General features: G+C 37.0%; 1 long non-coding RNA gene across 1 annotated transcript; it reads left to right on the forward strand.

Moving 5' to 3' along the window:
- Window positions 1–8,230: 8,230 nt before the first annotated feature.
- On the forward strand, window positions 8,231–15,705 carry LOC136287812 (uncharacterized). Its single transcript, XR_010720354.1, has 3 exons — window positions 8,231–8,422; window positions 9,436–9,650; window positions 14,759–15,705. It is a non-coding gene; the product is annotated as an uncharacterized lncRNA (long non-coding RNA).
- Window positions 15,706–18,109: the final 2,404 nt, after the last annotated feature.

The raw sequence follows: 18,109 nt of genomic DNA on the forward strand, positions 1-18,109 counted from the left end.
ATGTTTCTGAAAATAATCTGAAGGCAGGGTTGAACAACTTAAAGCTGGATTTGCCTGAATCCACACTTTTGTTTAAGGGTTTTGGTTTTTCCTTCATGATAGAATTAGTCTATTAATATTGTCCTTTTACCTTGCTGCCAATTTTTGGTAAGACATTAGTGCAATATTTCAAAAAAGTAAGAGCTGTGTAAAGAGTTTCTCTTTTCATTGTTTCTGTACTGCTTCAGAGTAGTTTTTACTGACTCCTGTGAGCACTGAAGTGGCTGTTAAGCCATTTAAAACCATTAAAAAATTTAACTATACCAATAAAAAGTTTCAGGTGCTCAAATCTAGAAGAGAACTATGTCTGTACCTGATTTTTGCTCAATCCCCACCCTTTATGACTGATCTGTAATATTGATCATGCACTATGGGAGGGAAGAAGGTTTTACAACTGACACCAGTAAAGTTGAAGGCATTTGGAAAACACTTGTTTTATATAAATATATATATTTCTGAACATTTATAGTCTACATTGCAGTCTCCAACATGAAACGGTAGTAAGTGTTGATCTTTACTCCACAACATAACAAAGTCTATACTTACAGTAATTCAGAGCCCAGACGTAGAGAAAAATGTAGGTTCTGATGCTATCCCAGACTTCAGCATGGTCCTGGTTTCAGCTAGGGTGAGTTAATTTCTTCTCAGTAGCTGTTACATTGCTATCTTTTGAGAAGAAGAGTCAGCATAAACAAGGCAAAATGTCCTCACATATTTTGCTGAGGCCCACTCCCTAGAATTGGGATTTCCCATAGTTCTGCAAAGTCACATTTACTTAGATGAATTTCTTATTTTTCATGGAGCTTTGTATCTGTGGTTTTTTCATTTCTCAAATAATACAGGAGGAAATTCTGATGCAAAAATCAAACAAGATAAGTACAAAATTTATCAGGTGAAAATATCAGGAAAATGAATTTTCTCAAAGAAAATTAGCTAGAATAATGTTCATTCCGTTACACAATTTTATTAATAATATTTATATATTGTAAATGCTAATAAGTGGTGCTGAACTTGGACTCTTCAAAAACAAGCATAATGATCAGGTTCTTCCCTGAATATTGGCAAGGGAAAAAGCAATGTGAGAGAGAAGATTCAGCACCAGCTTGGTTCACTTTTGATTGTAAAGCTTGTTAAAAAAAATGTTCTCCTGGGAATATAACACAGACATTTCTTTTTGCTGCAGGCTGGAGGAATGCAGTGTGCTCCTTTTTTGCCTTGCCCAAAACACCTTCTGCAATTGTAGTAAAGGATAACTGGCATAAAGATGACTTTCCTCAAGCTTGGGATTCCTTTACACTTGGAAACACCTCAATCTCTTCCCTCCTTTACAGCTGGCTGAAGAGTTTTTAACGATATTGAAATAAAGGGACAAGGGTAGTGCAGCTGACCTGGAAAATCAACACCTCATCTTTCTTGCTTAATGATGCAAAAAGAGACTGGCTTCGCATCACTGAGAATTTACAGACAGAGGATCCCAAGTGCCTTTTTATACCTCTCATCTTAGTTACAGACATGAAAGGTCAAAGAAAATTTATTTGCTCAAATTACAACAATTCTAAATATAACCATTGTTATTAAAAGTGGAACAAAATTAATCATAAATATATTTCAAATGAAGTGAATTTCTGCTATAGCACCATAGGGACTGGTACTAAACCCAAAGCCTTAAAGCATTTCCTACAGCATTTCCACAATTACAGATAATTATCATATTAAATCATGGCTGATAAGCTTCAGCAATAACATTATGACTGGTGGAAAGGAAAATAGAGGAGGTGACACATCAGCCACAGACGAAAATATAAGAATAATATTAGGAAACATTCAGAAAGAGTTTGGGGGGGAAAAAAAAAAAGGTAAGGAGGACACATAAATAGCAAGTCATTCTCAGAAAAGTCCAGTAAAAAAGCAAAGAAAAAAAAGAAATATTGCAGAGATACAGGAAGTTATGAGGAAATAAATTGTGGTCATATGAAACATTTTAATAATAGACAAAGGTGGATTTGTGAAACAAAGTTTCTAAAGCTTAAGAACATTTGAAGGAATTAAAATAATTAATTGGCAAAGCTAACCCAAAATTAAGTGGTGTTTCTGTGCTGAGTTAGACTGCCTGAGCTCCTAGAAACATGGCAGTGAATAAGAGGCCACATGTGTCTCAGGCTGCAGGAGGCTGAGGAAAGGAAGATGGGCAGGTCTGTGCTTATCTGCAGTCCTTGCCATCTGAGAGAGGAGATATGGTGTGCTCTGGTACCACACAGGTATGGGGAAACAGAAGATTTCTGTTGGAAAGCACTGGATATTGAGGGCATGGGTTCATATCTATCTACCACAGCTTCTATCATCATGGAGCACATAATACATCTTTATGCAATAAAATATATTTACAGTAGCACTAGCACTAGGACTACTGAAGAAGAAAAAAAAAAGGTGAAAACATGAACACTAGGAATAACAAAAAAAGAAAGAATTACTTGCAAAACAGTGTTTTTGTAGTTCCTTATGACCTTTTTGATTGCTTCACTGACACATTTTTTGGTCCTTCTTCCTATTTCCATGAGCCATCAGATTGATAGTAGCATTCAGTCAAAAAACCCTGCTAGCTATCTTTAGAAGCAAGTAGATTTCAGGACTTTCAGCACTCTTTCTGCTACCTGTTTCATGGCTTGTCCACTGATGTTTTGGCCATCCAGTGTGGCCATCACCAGTGTGTCAATTGCCTCCTTGTTATTCCACAAACCCATGTGTCTCCAGTCTGATGCATTAGGACTTGGAATTACACTTCTAAACTCATTACCTCAGACCATTAGCCTGGGAAAAAGGCTGTTTTTACTAAAAAATAACAGAAGGATTAGCAAGAAATTCTTCTACCTAGACCATGCTGTTTACATTTCAGTTCTGTTTTATTAATTGCCAGGAGTCTGGCACCATTTTCCTTGCTCCCAATTCCTTTCTACTGACTTCTGCAAACTTTAGAGACAATTTCATCACAACAATTAACACAGGAAAAGAAAATCTTGTGCACTTGATTGCTGTCACATTTGTGGATGCTCAACTATGTAAAGCACCCTGGCTACAAACCTCCAGTATAAACTTACTTGTCTTCGTTGTTTTCACAGCATTTTTACTAAGTAATTTCACTAAGAAAACAAGTGTCTATTTAAACAAATGCTGCAGCTGTGGGATGTTTCAGACTTGTGGAAAATCCTCCAGCTAACATGTTCCTGGATTCGTTTTCACATTAGTGGTGTCAGAGCAGACTCTTTTCCATGCTCATAACTGCACCTCCACAGCCAAAACACAATAATGTTTGTTCTAGGCTTTTATCACTGACCTTCATCCCCATGCACTATGTGCAAGGATGTAAATGGGATGTGTATGTTTATCTGTGTTCAGCTGCATGCAAGGAAATGCATTTCCCAAACAGCTTCCAAAGACCTTTCCTACAAATGCCATATAGCTATTCCACCTAATTTTTTTTTGGCCACACTCTCACATTACAGAATTCACACAGATTTTTTAATTTCCCAAAAGGCTCTACATATATAGGGGTCAACGGATTAAAAGTCCTGGAACAGACTGCTACACATTTTGCAGTATATGTATCTGGTTTTGCAGCTCAGTATCAGGCTTTCTGACCTCTTATTTACTGTAATGATTCTGAATGGTTATGGATTATTCCTTTTTTTTTTTTTTTAATTATGTTAAAAAGAGGAAAAAGAGACAAGTTAGATTAATATTTGGTGCTCGTATGCTACTCTTCTTACTCTTCCAGATATCACTGTAGACTAGCAGAGCCACAGATAATTGCTATCAATTGCACAGATAAGTATGGGGAAGCTTCTTTGTCAGCACAGTTCGAATTCGGTCTTTTGTGAATCCTAGAGAGGCTTTGACACAGTACGTTTGTAGAAACCTGGGGCTAAACTTGAAAATATTCCTATTTAAAAAAACTTTATAGCAACACAAAACCAGTTATCATTTTTAAGGTCATTCTTAGTAGGAATATATTTTATATTTCTTACATTGGACTTTTTACCTTTCGTGAAGTAAATTCCTAATTAAGATGACTACATGAAAAGTGAGACTCCCTCCAAATAGTTGCTATGTGGACTAAACTAAAATCTTTAGCTCAGTCTTTAGGAATTCTTAGCAACCCAGAAGCTTGCCACCACTTATTTTCTAAACTTTCTTTGGTAAATAATAGATGTGCCCTCAGAAGGAAAATATTTGTATGTTGTACAGCATAAGCCTAGCATCTGCTAGTTGTTTTCTTGTTTGGCTAGTTCTTCTAGTTTTCCTTTGTTTGCAAAATATTTGAATCCTGAAATTGATTTTTTTTTTTCAGTATTTCAGGCAGTTATAATAGATATGACAAAATTTTGGATCTCTAGTTTCTTAAGGTGCCATAGGGAACTCTAAACAAATTCTAATTAGAGAATATTTGTACTTTTTCTTACAAACATATTCAAACATAACATAATCAAAGAGATTTTCAAGATGTTCTTGTCTATTGAGCACAAAAGGGGAAAGGGTGAAGTTTGCCTGTTGTTACAAAAGCTAGCGGAGGATCTACCAGCTAAAATTATGCTAGAGTGAAACGGTTTCCTCTTGCAAATATGGTAGAAGTAGATAAGGAAAGGAAAAACAAGACCTCAATGTGCCAACCATCCTGCAGTTAGAAAGGCTGAGAGAGCTGGAGTTGCTCAGCATGGACAGGAGAAGCTTTCAGGGAGACCTCATTTTGGCCTTCCAGTACCTGAGGGAGTTTACATCAAGGAGGAAGAGAGATTTTTTAATACTGGCAGATAGTGACAGGACAAGGGGCAGTGGTTTTAAACTGCAAGTGAACAGGTTTAGATTAGATGTTAGGAAGAAAATTTTTAGTCAGAGGGTAATGAAGCACTGGAACGTGTTGCCCAGAGAGGTTCTGGATGCCTCATCCCTGTAAGTGTTGAAAGCCTGGTTGGATGGGTCACTAAGTAACCTGGTCTAGTGAATGACATCCCTGCCCATGGCAGGGGAATTGGACCTAAAAAATCTTTATGCTCCCTTCCAACCCAAATTATTCCTTGATTCTAAGTGTACATCAAGGATGGTGCCCAAAGGAAAGTGGGTGAGGGGAACATAGAGAACACTCAAAGGACAAGGCCATCTCTCACTCCACTTCAGGTGCTGATATAGCTAGAGCCTATCTCAAATGTTCACACTCAAATACATGCGCATGAAAAATAAGTGGGAGGAATTTACGGTCCATGCACTGCTGGATGCCTATGGCATCACTGGAAATGATGAGATGTGGTAGCACTGCAGTCTGTGGGAATACTGTGTCAGTCACAAGGTAACAGTTAGGGAACTCTTAAGCCATCAGGACACGAAAAAATCTACAGGATTAGAGAAGATGCATCCCTGTGGGTTCCTGCATTTATCATCAGAAAGCCACTGTAAGTAATTTTTGAAGTGTGACAACAATCACAGAAGTTTCCTATCAACCATAAAGAAGGCAACAAGAGTAAAAATCAAGATACTCAGCCTAACCTCAGGAAGACTGAAGATAAAGTCCTCTGGAAAGACATTTTCAAACACATATTTTCCAAATAGTGATTTGAAAGATGAATATGAATTTACCTAGGACAAACCAAGCCTGACTAACTAGTTATTTATGATGAGATGATTCATGTTTAATAGACAGTTTCAGTGTTTTAACTTGCTCAGAGTCAATGGTGCAAGAATCTTTCAGTCATAATAGTTAATACCCCATATTCTGCTAGACAGATGTTTATAAGAGGGGTTTCTGTAATGATGAAAACCTATTGAATTGAATCCCAAATCAAAATACTAAAATAAACATCTTAAGACTGTGATGCAACAGAACATATATCTTGCTCTGGAACTTTTTTTGAATCTTCTCTAACATTGTGTCCCAGTCAGCTGCCAGTTCAGATGTAAAAGTTGAAAATACTCATGTCCATAGTTTAAATATCAATTCTCCCTTATATTCTGGCTCATACAAGTATTTCTGAATTTACATGTTTCTTCATTTCTTTAGAACTGCAGGACCTCAGATACCTATCAAACACCTGTGAAAGCTCTCAAAGCCAGACTTTAACCTGTCTTGAGTTTGACAACCACACACTGAGTTTTACAGAAAAAATATGCAAATTTTGTTCAAGAACTACAAAGTGTTTGAAAAATCTGTAAATGCAGGGGAAGGAGTCACAGTTCAAAATCACAAACAGTTTACTCATAGACTATTAAATAATCTAGAAACAACCCTTAAGTATCTGTAATTACCTTACTATCAACTATTCCTGAATATATAATAATACTGTTTTAAGGACCCCTAGGTTATGTCTTCCTGAATTAGCCCACAAGTACAAAGTCTTATTAATTTAACTATTTTTTTCTGGATTTCTGCCAGAACACTGCTTTCTTAGGATATTATAGAAACTTTTTATTAAACTTTCTTTCTACAGTTTTTCCACAGGAGTTAGACACATTAATTCACACATTATCAAACATATATATATTACTACCAAAAGCAGAACCACAGAGAAAAGCCGTCTTCAAGACTCATTCATACATAATGGAAGACTTTGAAAATGTTTCTTCTCAGAAATTACACAATCTCTTATTTGGTCTAATTTTCACTGGCTGCATTTTCATGAGGGAAGACACAGACAAATCTTGGTGGTCTTTTTTGCTTTTTTCATCCTTTCATCTTCATTTTTAAACTTACCAAGCTTATTGCATTCAGACTGAAACGATCTCTGTGTTGAAACTATTGAACTATTGGAAAGCTAGCATATTAACTACACAGTGTACAAAATAGTGAGTGAATGTCCTGTCTTTTGACACTTTCACCACTTTCGCTTCAGCCTAGCTTTGTGAAATATAAAATGTACTTCAGAACTTGTTCGCTGGGCCCAGTGCTCTCTGGGTTGAAAATAATCCCGTGTTACTGCCAAAGGGGGACATTTCAAGTGTTACTTGCAATATAAAAGAAATGGTTTTAGCATATGCAAACTATAAAGTTGATTTGCAGTTAAAAAGTTAATATACTGTACTTGGCAATACATCCTGGCTGCTTGTAAGGTAGCCATAAATTTAGAGGGTTTTTGTGATGTAATGCTACCTACTTATTGACAGTTTATCTTGTTAAAAGTATTAATGGGAAGAAGGAACCTGACATTGCTGTTAATACTACATTTTTTTCCTCTTTTTGATATGTCACTGGTTCAAGAATCCTTTGCTGATGACCTTAACCAAGTGTTTTTCCATATGAATGTCTCACCCTTGGTTCATTAATATATTCAATGCTGACTGGCAGATCAATAACTGAACACAATTTTGAACCACTGGCCAGCTGTACTAATCCAAATTACACCAAATGACACCAAAATTCCACTGGACTCAACTTTTTTCTAGAGGTAATCTTTTGAAATCATCACAACAAAGGGCAAGAATCCAGGACAGATGTTTGAACACGCATGGGACTTTGGTTTGAGGGTAAGCCTGACTTGGAACTCAGAATAGGGGGGAGAATACTTTGTAATACTACACACAGGGAAGACACTAGTGTTCCCCAGAAGAGAATGCTTTAACGTTGAGCCTCCTTCAACAGGAAAGTAATGAGGCTTCAGCTGGGACCAGATCAGAATAACAGAAATTGGTAAGATTTTTTTTAAAAAACTACACTATTCATTACTAGGGGAAGTTTCCAGAAGAAGTGAACATAATGAAACCAGGTCCAATTCATTTTTTCCTTCCCTTGTTGAGGCCAAGCACTTGTTACAGTTATTTTCTGTGAAGCCAACAAGGTAAATTTACTTTATGAGAAAAAAATTCAATTTAAATACTCTTTTTTGTTCTACAAGGCCTTTCATGTGCTGAAAATAAAACTACTACAGTCTGACTGGTATGATCCAGACAGAAGCTGTTGATAGTGAACCAAGTAGTAAAGTACTCTCAAAGGTTAGTTCCTGTGTGAGGAACACCATGCCAGAAGGTCTTAGATTGTTTTTTTTGTACTTAGATAGGAGCATAGGAGCTTTCTCAGTTAATATCTTCCCCAGCTATTGGCACAAAGCAGGTGAGTTCACTACCAGTCCTGCAAACCTTGTCTCCACCCTCCTGCTCAGCTTTAAATTGATCACACTTGCTAGTATTAACTACGTGTATTTTAGGAGCTACTCTTTAAACAACCTGGACGTGTCTTTGAGGTGGGATTTTTTTTTTTTTCAAATGCTATCAAGCAAAAGCCAAGAGACCTCTTTTTTTTGTTGTTGTTGTTGAAATCTTCTCTGAGAAGAACACTGTTTTTCCTGAGTGCCTGTTTGTGGATTTAGCAAGCAAATAGAGAAGACAAGCCAAAGCAACCAATGAGGTGATGAAGGATTTGTTTGAGCCATGGTGAAATGACTATCAGTGTTCGCTTCTCTTGTCCTATTCCCCAAAACTGTATAAGTTATTAACAACAGTAAATGTAAAAAGTGAAGACAATATGTTCTGGTTTTAATTTGTCTGTAAGAAGCAAAGAAAAAGAAGCAGCAACACAAAAATAATGGGAACAGCAAGAAATACTTATGCACAGAAATTATTTATTATGCCACTTCACAGAAAAGCATGCCATACATTTTATTTGGGTAATCTTCCACAACTAATATGATGCTTTCTTCTGTATCTGTACATGTGGTTGTTTTTCACTGGCTATTATAGAAAACGTAAACCTACTGATGCTTTTTGATGGGCTGTCTTTTTACAAAGCCACATGAATAGCTTCTGCAAATTTTGATTCTCTATCCTGCAGTCCTTGACATGTTTCACCTAATTTAAGGGTCTAATTTCTGTGGGTTTTAAATTCATGTATTGTCTCGATAGACTCAAACTGCATCTCCCAATGAATGTCTATTTCATGACATGTCGTTTTTTGGACCAAGCAAAAGAACACATTCTTTTATGTATCTTATGTTGTATCCTTTTAGAAATTAAGACTTATTACATTGTATGAAGCCACTACAACACGTAAAAAAATTTAGATAATCCCTCCTCCTTTTTGCTTTTTTCTAGGTTTGATTCTCTGGTGTGAATTTCAGAAACAGCAATGCTTTTACACTGTGCTACTGAGACAGATGTGCTCATGGGGAAGTACAGTATAAATATCTGTCAGAACAGTGTATAATATATGTCTCTAAGCAAAAATGATTTAATACATACTATGTACAAAGAATGAAGCAGCATTTTAAACATAAAAACATGAGACTAGAAAAATCTCTCTATTTTTCATATTTCTGGATCCTTACCCTATTTTTTTTTAAAGCAACAAAGATTATGTGTTATATTTGAGCTTTCTTGTCTATATAAGAGTAAAAATGACAATTCATTGAATGTATTTTGCAGATGGGAAGACAAAACTGGAGAGAGAAGATACATTTCTTCTCTTCAGGGACAAGTTATTGAGGCAGTCTTGATTGAGCACTGGCAGTCTAATAAGAAACTGAAGAGCAGTACTTTTCCCCTTGAGCTGCAGGCTGTATTTCATACACTCCCCTGGGCAAAAGAGAGCTTCAATTACAGTAGGGGAAGAGTTATGAAGGCTGACAAAGTAATGGAAGGTAAAAAAGTTCCAAGCTACTTTTTAGCTTCTAGAGGATGCAATTCTTTCCATTCAGTAAATTATAACTTTCCTTTCCTGCAGAGGCATTTAGAATGGGAAGGGAAGGGAAGGGAAGGGAAGGGAAGGGAAGGGAAGGGAAGGGAAGGGAAGGGAAGGGAAGGGAAGGGAAGGGAAGGGAAGGGAAGGGAAGGGAAGGGAAGGGAAGGGGAAAGGGGAAAGGGGAAAGGGAAAAGGTTATCAGTCACACAATCAAAGAAATCCTGTCAAGGACAGGCTGCAGATCTGGCTGTCCAGCTCTGTCTCACAGCAAGTTTTTGTCAGATTTCATTTCAGTTTTAGAAGCCTTGAAAGAATGCTACTACAACTTGTCTCCATTGTAATCAAACTAGGTAACCTAAAAGAATCCATATTTCTGTAAAGTGCAAATACATTTTATATAGCTTCTCTTAAATGTGATTATTTATGCTTTGAGTAAAGTTTTGAGTTAAAAAAAGATTACTGTATGGAACAGAAGAAATCTAGGCTAGGTAGAGTTCACAGATAAAAATATTGTGTATTCTGATGCATTAAAAGTTTTTTAGATAGTCTTATAAGATCTTCCTTAACACAGAGGAAGAATAGCCATGAGGAAATTGCATTGATGAAAGGATGGATGATGTCATTATAATTTTTGTCATTTGTCATAACGTGTCAAATGACACTTTATGTCATTATTTTTTGTAAATTCTAGTATTTCTGTTTATTTCTTTATTTTTATTTCTCTGATCTTCTTTTATTCATTTATTCATTCATGCATTCATTCATATATATGAATCATCCTATATCTTCTCTTAGTTCATAGAGATGGTCTTCAGTACCAACAATGTGTAAATGACCTTTTTTCCCAAGGTTCTCACCACACAGAAACATCCCTTGTCTCACTTGCAATGAAAATTTCTGACCCAAAGGGCTTCTAGTTCTACAAAAAAAAATTGAGCAGAGGTAGACAAAAGAAATAGAAGTAAGCAAGATAATAGATGAATATGAAGGGGTCCTGTCCAAACAGAAGCTTGAAGCAAAATCACATTTCCTTCTGCTCTCTCATTTTCTGTTGAGGTTTCTTGTTTTCTGGCTCCAGGGGTAGAAATATGCTGATTTCTCTGCCTGGGAAGTAGTTATCATGGATGAATCCTGTATTGTTGCCCATATTTTTCTATGGATTACCATATAACATGATAAGTATCTTTTCCAGTCATGGAACATCTAATACTAATGCGCTCCATAGTTGTCTACATTTAAACTATCATTTACTATGACTGCGTGTACAATAGGAATGCCATTCAACCATTACCTTCTTAAGTACAGTTATTAAAAAGAAAAATTGTGTTGGATTAAGTGCTTTTTTTATAGTCCATCTACTTTTCGCCATAATTATAGCTACAGTTTTTAGGCTAAAATGTCAGCAACTGAGACTTGTAAATGGAAATAAAGGAGCTTTGGGAACAGGAGTACCATGCAAAAAGAGAAGGTCAGGTTGCTTTCTTGATTAATGGGTCATTTGTTCCAAGTACTGATGTCACAGCTATACTTCAGTGTTTGCTATGCTGTAAATAAATATTCCAGCTGCAAAATTTATTACTTCTTAACAAGTCAGCAAATTTTCATACTCCAAGGCATTGAAAGCAAATAATCTAAAAATTGTACATAAAATTGTATATGTATACAGCGTGTATGGAGACCACATGTATCATTTTATCTAAGCAAAAGACAAATAGCCTGGTGACAAAGGAACGGGATTGAAAATTAACAGAAAGATGATTTGCATATCCTTCTTCACCTGAGAGCTGAAAAGCAGATTAGGAAAAAAAAATACAACAAAAAGAAGAGAAAAACAATCATACAGCCTAAGTAGTTCCAGAGTCCATTCTTTGGCCATAGGGAATGAGCTGGTCACAACTACATTGTCGAATGATTAGATTCCAAAACAATTGTGACAGTGCCCAAACTGCCTGTTGGGAACAGCCTCAGACTGTGACTACTCACAAAGCAGGGAACTGGTTATGAGAGCGATACCTGCCATGCCAGGGTCCTGCCCCCAGGTACAGGGAGTTAAGCCTGAGAGAACAGGCTTGACCCTGCTTCTGTCTGGCTTGTGACAGTGGCAGTCACAGTTAACTTGGAGGGGGAGTTTGGGGTCCGGGTTCTGTGTTAGCCAAAGTCCTGCCCTACCGTATCACTAGGAGTATTTATAATTTTCTGTTAAAGAGACTCTTTAATTCCTTTTTGACTGTCTTGTTCCCTGCATGAGACACTGGCACCAGCCATAGAGACTGTATTGTGAGGGTTCAACTCACTATGCAGATGAAGATACCAAAAAACACATGGTGTTTTTTAAGCAGATCTGAGCCCAGCTGCAAGGGACAATTTTTTGGGCTATGGCATATTTCAATTTTCAAGCTAATGAGAGAGGAAAAGGTAATTTGGATAAGATTTAAAATACAGTATTGCATAAAAGACAATAATAAATAGAGGAAACGGCAGAGTGTTTAAATAAAATATGCTGCTCATAGAGAGATGCAGGTTCCTGTCAGTAATGCACATAGTTGGCATGGAAACAAACAGTCAACAGTGGAGAATGAGACTTTTCAAAGGGAAGCACTGTGTAGATAATAACCATGTTGCCTGGGGCTTAAAGTATTCCTTAGCCTCGTTGTTTAAGCAGCAAAGAGGACAGTATCACAAAGAGACCAACTTCCGTTTTCAAGTAGAAATGGCATATTTAATGTCTGTTGTCAGTTGGCAAGAAAAGACAAAACAACCTAATTAGAACTACGGAAATCAACAAAAGCCCAGAGCAATAACTCTGAAAGAGGTTCTGTACTGAAAATGATAGCACAGGATGAAAAGCATATTTTTGCTAGTGGTATAGCATGACTAAAGGGGATTTAAAATTAGGGCGAACACAAATATACAAATTGTTTCCAAGCAACACTTTTTATGTGTTGGTCAACTGTGTGTTAAATAAGATAGTTGAGGGGCAACTGAAGTAATATATTGTCAGGAAAATCCTGTAGGAGTGTCTGGTATTTATTTTTAAGATAATGGTATGTAGGAATCCCAGCTATCCTCAGACATATGCATGAAGTCCTACATACCTGCAGAGACTTTTCTGTCTTCTGTAGCCTGACAGAAAGACAGAGTAGTAAGGCACATGGAGAATAACAGTAAGATTTTTGGTAGAATGAAACCACAACTGAGGTTCCCAAACAGGTTTTTTCCAAATATGAATTTGAAAAATTCCAAATTTAGTGAGTTCGAAAAAGACAAAATTTTAGGCTGAAACTTTAATAGGAACTCAGCAGAGGTAAGGAGAAATTTTAAAGGGTAGATAAGGAGGAGAGGGACTTCTCTTTTGACATTCCACTGAAGCTCAGTATTTTATCCAAACACACATCATGCAGAAGCAGAGCTCAGCAGTCTTTTAGATCTGAAAGGAACTTCTAAGAGCCCAGCTGATGGCAGAATATGGGTTATAGGTTCAGAATCTCAGCTCAGTCCACAGTGTCCTGCAGTAAGAGTACACCAGTCTGCTGCTCTACAAGGTCACTTCGACATTTGGCAAGTCATTTGCATGTGGAGATACCATGGTAGACTGGTATCTCTGAAGCTCCAGTCAGGCCATTTCTGTCAAGCAGGGTGCATTACCTTGGGTTTGGGCTGAACTGGTATTCCTACACGCTGCCTGGCTGCTGTTCTCCTGAACCAACTCATATCTGCCTAGAAAACACCACAAATGCATACCTGTGGTTTCATCTGTGATCTTAACTTTCCTGTGGTATTTTCTTATGTGAAAGAATGGAGGCTGCCTCTCATATTACATTGCAAATATGTGCTTTTCTACAAATACTTATATTTTCTTTTAATTGTCCTCCTATCTGGGTGATAAAGTCCCCACAAACTCCATATCGAACCACAAGAGAGAGGCCTGTTGAGCAAACAAAGCTGAATGTCAGGAGAACAGCATCTTCCTCCCATTTAATCTCAGTATTAATCAAAGAATTTTGTTTATGAAAGTTTTCCTTAATTGTTTATCAGGCCTTTCCAAAGGCAAACTACTGTTTGGTTGCTTTAGAAATGTGTTAAAAATAAACTAATGAATGTTTTCTTACATAAACAGAGAAAAATATAAAATCCATTTGGGCTTTTTAAATGTAATTTTCTCCTTAAAGAGTTCATGCAAACTTTCTAGTTTCTTTCCTTTTCATTGGTAACATTTAATATAAGCTGAAAGAATGAAAATGTGTCTTGGAAGTAAAGCCACTTTTCCTTGGCAGACCATGTGTACAGTAAAGAAAAAGCACGTGAGGCTGTCTCAGCAGCAAGAGACTGGCTCAGAAGTGAAGTTTCCACCAGCTGCTGAATCAAAGTCACACCCCTCCTCCTCACCCCCTGCAACCTAACAACCAGAAGATCTTCTTGGTGTTTTACATAGAAGAGTTGGGAAATGGAAAATAATGTGAAAGAGTAACAAGCATCTCTTAGGTCAAGCTGAGCTACAGGGAATTCCTTTAACTAGAATTTAAATAGTTTTAGTGCAGAAGTTGTGTACTTTAAAGATATAATGGAACTGGAAAAGTTAGATAAGTTTCTCCTGTTACACACCACTGCCTGTGATAAACTCCATTAGGCAAAACTACAGCTCCTTCTCTCTACAGAAAGAGCAAGTCTGAGTCTTTTTACCCTTTACAGTGCCATAGTCATTGTCCCAGCAGAGTGCCTATCAGAGACTGCATGAGAAGGAAGCTCCATAAAGGTCTGGAGAGCATTAGTACAGTGCCAACACAGCAGCACATTTACAAAGCATAAAGAAAATGCCATAGAACTCCACAGACCACTAAAAGCACAGATCCTCCTAGCATCTATTAAGAGGACAAAGACACACAGAGCAGTCTAGTGTCACAGATCTCTATTCATCCATATTTGAATATATTGTAAAACTACAGCGTGTGTAAGGACCCCCAGAATTGTTTCCTTGGGAAACTTGTGTAATGCAAGACACCTGAAACACATCCATCGTACTAGGATTTAACATCATCCTCATCTCCTCTCCTCTTTGCCTCCTCTCAGGTCATAGGAAGAAGTCTCGGACAAAACAGGAGAGTGCTGGAGGAAGACTGGGCTCTGCACATGCTTTTCAGCAGGCCTTTACCTATGGTTTAGTTCCTGTCTTTTGGCTGGCATTTGGTTATGATATATTCCTGCTGAGAGTTGCCACTTTATCTCAAGAGTCACTCTCCTTTCTGCCAACGGCAGCCAAAATCATCCAGGTCCCCAAAAATTTTATTTCATCTTCAGCAGGGTCAAACAAAAAGCAAACCATGAAGTTATGTGTGTCATGACAAATTGCTTGCATAACTCAGAAACTCATATAACTTGGGAACAGCTGTATGTCATTTTCCAAGGCCAGCTGAAGCACCGTGTCTTCCCAACCTGTTCAGCCTTATTGCAGACATCAGCAGGGACACTGAGAAACAAAGTCCTCTGAAAAACATTAAACAATATTAGCAATATTCAGAATGGCATGTACAAAAACCACAGTGCTTGGTATTGCAAAAAATTCTCCGATATTCCTGATTCAATTGAGATAGTATCACTTACAGTACTTTAGAATGAAGGAGAATATGTTCCTATGAGCAACATATATTGAGTAAGGGCTATAATATATAGCATTAATATTTATCAGAATAAATTGGATCATAAACTTGATCTCTGCCTCTAAACAAGTGCTGAGATTTTGTTAGCTCAATGCATATGGTTTCTAATAAAATCTCTTTCTTAGCCTAAAGTAGAGCTGACTCAACATTTATTGAAGCACAAAAGAATTTTAAATGTGGAAAAACCGAGAAATTCTGTTGGGAATAGTGGTTTGCTGAGAACTATAAATGTTATATAAGACTTCAACAGAATGTGTTCATAGTAGTTATTTGGAATAATATGGTGGCAACTGAAACATACTGTTTGAGAAGCTAAGGACCATGTAAGGCTTCAGCAAAATGCAAAATTTGTTGCCCCACTGAGCCCTCTATAAAATCTAGTTTTACTTTTTTTTTCAGTAAAATTTCATAGTGCATTAATTCCAAAGAAACAAAAAGAACGTACTCAGCTCTAGCTATTTGCTTTAGTGCTTGACACATTTTGCTAATAACATTAAATTTATTAAAGTCTCTGTTGTTTGTACAACCCAATTGCAACACCAAACATGAATTAACAAGGGTCAGTAGGTATATTTTATAAAGCTTAAAAGGGAATTATTATTCATTAGAAGCAGAATGAAGAGTTGCATGCAGTAGGAAGCAATCTGCAGTGTTTATGGAATTTGACCCTGGATGGTCACTATTGTCCATGGTCCTGGCTCCCCACTTGCACATATTCTATTGGGGAATAGTTAAGCCGCACTGCTAATATCAAAGTTCCTGTCACCTCCCTTCATTTCCACCCAGATTTTTTCCAACTACTCAATAGGTCTGACAACTTGTTTCTTTGGTTTTGGTCAAAACAATCAACTGCATCAAAGCCAGCAGGATGTCTTTTAGAGAAATATAGATTTTGACAACATTTACAGTGGGAAATTTCAAGTGTCCAGGATAAATTCTTGGATTGTTTCCAGTGGCAAAAGACATGAACTCAAAAGCTGACCTTTCTGTTCAGAAAACAGATGTTGCACCACAATTTCCTTTCCTGAAAATATTTGAAAGGTTTTGGTATTGTTCTAAGAAGAAAAACAAGATTTAAGACCTCAACAATTGTTGCAAACAGAATTTTTTATTTCTGTCCAGCTCTTCATCCGCAAAGGTATTCTTGAAATGTTAATTTTCTGCTTGGGATGGAATGCTATCACAGCAACCATTCCTTCTTGGTGTGTTTCTGTTTATCTTTGGGTCAGAGGCTTTGATAGGTAGTAATTAAGGGCAAATTACTCTCCAAGGGTATTTAAGTCTCAAATATATTTCTAGATCTTTCCATAACATTTCAACTCTTTCCCCTTATGTCATCTTTAGTGATATAAAGGGGGAAAATTGAAGTAATTATTTGTATTTTTATGAGTAATGATTTATGGGATCAGTCTCTCCCTTTAAAATAATGAAGCTAACCTGATAATTTTTGGCTTTTGCCTTTTCTCATAACAGGAACTACAAAGAATGTTGCAGGAGACTAGCCTGAATAGAAATCATATTTTAAAAATGAAAGATGAAAGAAAATACTTAACACTGATAATAATTTAGAAATTTTGAGATTATCTAAAGATTTCTATTTCTATTCTTTCTATTTCTATTCTTCCTCATTAAAACAAACAAAATCCTCTAAAATTAAGTTTGGGGAATGCAGCTTGTATCTAGTACTCCACCATGACAAGTAAGGGGACTCTAAGTATATAAGCTGGAGAGATGGAACCAAATTATTTCTATAGGTTATGCTACATGTTGAGGTAAAACAACACTGTGATGACGAAATATTGACTCTGTACTAGCAATGACGTTGACATTAGATACAAATAAACACTATCTGTGTTTCACATCAATTTTCAAAACAAGTTTTGAGCAATCATTTATGAAAAATATAGGTTTTTGCAGAAGTACTGTATAATATTTTTAGCCTCTTTTTTTACTCTTCTGACACTGCAAATATATATTTAGCCACGTGTTTTCTGCACACATAAAAATAGTTAAAACCTGTTTTCTCGTTCTACACTTGGACACAGGACCCTGCCCTGAGCACTATACTGGGGAAAAGACTTCTGATTTCAGCCTGAGCTGAAATAACCCTTTACAGTAAACAGTACTGTGGCCCATTACCTGACCTTGATCCTATATGGCACAGTATGGCCATGCACATTCTATAAAATTCTTCATTTCATTAATGAGGTGGCTGCTACTGTAACACTGTATTGGAAATGTATTTGGAAACTGTATCATGGGGGCTGGAGAGATCCAAGTCACAAATGGGCTGAATCCAGGAAGACCAAAGGCAGCTGACATATGGACTAACCCAAGCTCCAGAATAAACAATGCAGCTGTCCTGAACAATGCAGAGACATTACCTTACTGGAAGAGGGCAAAAGCATTAAGTTAAATGTACAATTCCTTTTATGAGAAAGTAACTTGTCTAGTTGATGAAGGGAAGACAGTTAATGTAATCTTTTTTTGGATTTCAGTAAAGCTTTTTATACTGTCTCTACTTTTTATCCTTCAGGATGAAATGTCCTGCACTCAGCTGGATAAACACATCATGAGATGGGTGAGCAACTGACTCATGCATTGGGCACAAGGGATTACAGTGAGTGAGTAATATCACACTGGTGACCTGTCACTAGTGGGGATCCACAGGGCTCCATCCTGGTCCTGTGCTCTTCAACATCTTCAAAAAGGACTTGGAGGCAGGACTGGAAGCGATGTCAACCAAGTTCACAGGCAATACAAA

Source organism: Chamaea fasciata, unplaced genomic scaffold, assembly GCF_029207755.1.
Source record: "Chamaea fasciata isolate MVZ Bird 193981 ecotype frontalis unplaced genomic scaffold, bChaFas1.0.hap1 SCAF_3, whole genome shotgun sequence".
Classification (NCBI taxonomy): domain Eukaryota; kingdom Metazoa; phylum Chordata; class Aves; order Passeriformes; family Sylviidae; genus Chamaea; species Chamaea fasciata.